General features: G+C 36.7%; 1 protein-coding gene across 1 annotated transcript in view; it reads right to left on the bottom strand.

Moving 5' to 3' along the window:
- The window catches only part of PHKA1 (phosphorylase kinase regulatory subunit alpha 1), a 245,264-nt gene that overhangs the window by 202,497 nt on the left and 40,530 nt on the right, over positions 1–2,237 (bottom strand). The window lies entirely within an intron of this gene.

Here is a 2,237-nt window from a genome sequence, read left to right as displayed (position 1 = left end):
CTTGTGGGCTTGGGCAGCACTGGGTTGGGATGTTTTCTTGATATGCAATTAACCTTTATATAAAACTCTCTCTTACACATGAGTTTCTGCAGATTTGTTTCTCTCAAAGTACCCAGACTAACACACTGCTGTACACTAAATAAGAAGCGTTGATGGCAAAGTGAGTTATGTGCTTGAATACTAACCACAAGGTGAGCTATTCGAACCCATTAGCTGTTCTGCAGGAAAGAATGAGGTTTTCTGCTCCCATGAAGAGTAACAGCCTCAGGAACCCACAAGAGAAGTCCACTCTATCCTACAGGGTAGCTATGAGTTGCAATAGGTCAACTGGTAGTGAGTTTATTACAAGAAATAGAGATTCAAATGCTCTGAAACCCACAGGTATCTGTCAGAGTTTGAGCACCTTTATTGAAATTATAATGTTCCAGTCTTGTTATAAGGTGGCACAACTTCTCCACCTGTGCACAGATTAGAATTTTTCTTATAAAGAAGCTTGGAGTCAGCCTCACCTCTGCAACATTTAACTTGCATTATCCACCGACTTCTATGTTTTAAAATATGCTCTGAAATGTTTACGGCATAATTTGAAGAAGAAAATTAGATCTTCAAAATATTTATGAAAATTGCTATCAAGTCTTACATTGTCAACCCTCTAAACTACCCTCACGCCTTCCATAGACATGCCTTCTCAATTTTCTTTCATATTTTCTACTCATCTCAAGCCATGTTCTGGCTTTGCAGTATTCAACTTGTGGTCTCTGTATAGATTGCACAGCCTCCCACACTAAAGAGAAAAAGAAACCCTGTCATCTAATTGATTCGAACTCACAATGACCCTATAGAATAGAGAAGAACTGCCCCTTTGGGTTTCCCAACCTTTAAAACTTTTAAAGGCTGCAGAGTGACTGGTGTGCTTCAACCACTGACTTTATGATCAGCAGCTCAATACATAACCAACCAGCCACCGTGGATCCATATACAACTTCCCTCGGAAGTCCTTTAATATGGAATTCTTTTTCAAATATTTCTTCCCTTTTTGTCTTACTCTATAATTTGTGGGTCTGAATTCTTCTCATATTTAAAAGTAGGATGATATATTGATAAATTAGTATAATTGAATAGCTGAAAATATAGTGGAAGACCATAGCTAAGAAACGAGAGCTAAGAATCAGCGCTTCAAATAACCCCAGGGACAGTCCTAAAAACCGAGACGCTAGGAAAAATATTTTTTTGTTGTTGAGCTGTGTTATCTAAGGCTTTTGTTTTGAACACTTGATTGACTCTAAACTAAGAAATCATTTTAGTACTGAAAAACCAGGAAGCTAAATCAAACAAAAGGAAGAAGTGAAGACCAGACAGAGCTGCAGAAACTAAACTGGGAAGTTTCTCACTCTCTTGGCTGAAACTATTTTACTGAAACAAAATTTATGCATCTACATTTTTCATACAAATAGGTATGTTGGCTAAATGGGAATGATTACATTTGTCAGTTATATAGTTGAACTATAGCCAGGTAAAGCATTTTATGTTTTCTAAGAAATAAGCATAACCTACAGCAATGAAATCTATATATTAAAGCATATTTAAGAGAACTTGTGAATGGAAAAAGTTCTGACACTCTTATAAGCATGATGTAAAGTGGTTATCAAATTTTTCTTAATGTCAGCTTTCAATTTAATTCCAGGTTAAACCTCCTGCATGATATTCATTCCCCTCCAGAAACAATTCTTAGAACAAATTAGCTCTTTATAACTCACACATACATAAATTCAAATTGTACCAAAGGGTATACCGTAAAAGTCTTCCTTCCATACATCATCCTCACATAATCCTCCATCCCGGGTAATCTTCCTCTCCTTTCAGATATTGTGCATATATAAACATACCCCCCCTTTTTTTAACAAAAAGACTACTAAACCTACTGCCATATTATGTCTGAGTCAATCACGGCTCATAGCAACCTTAAAGAGGGTTTTCAAGACTGCAAATACTTTCAGCAACAGATAGCCACATCTTTCTCCCCCAGAGCAGCTGGTAGGTTTGAACCACTTGCATTGGGGTTATCAGCCCAATGCCTAATCCAGAAAGCCATTAGGGCTGCCTGATTTTAAATATATCTGCTTGATTTTATTTCAAAATAGATACTTAAAAATCTACTGAACTGTTCTCCCTGTAACTGGTTCCCTATTGAAAGATACTTGTTTGTATTTAATCCTTTATAACTGCGATCAAAGCTG

This window comes from Echinops telfairi, unplaced genomic scaffold (assembly GCF_000313985.2).
Source record: "Echinops telfairi isolate 266 unplaced genomic scaffold, ASM31398v2 ScPeMD7_34;HRSCAF=130, whole genome shotgun sequence".
Classification (NCBI taxonomy): Eukaryota; Metazoa; Chordata; class Mammalia; order Afrosoricida; family Tenrecidae; genus Echinops; species Echinops telfairi.
The sequence above is the reverse complement of the archived record's forward strand: the minus strand, read 5'-3'. Positions and strand labels throughout refer to the sequence as shown.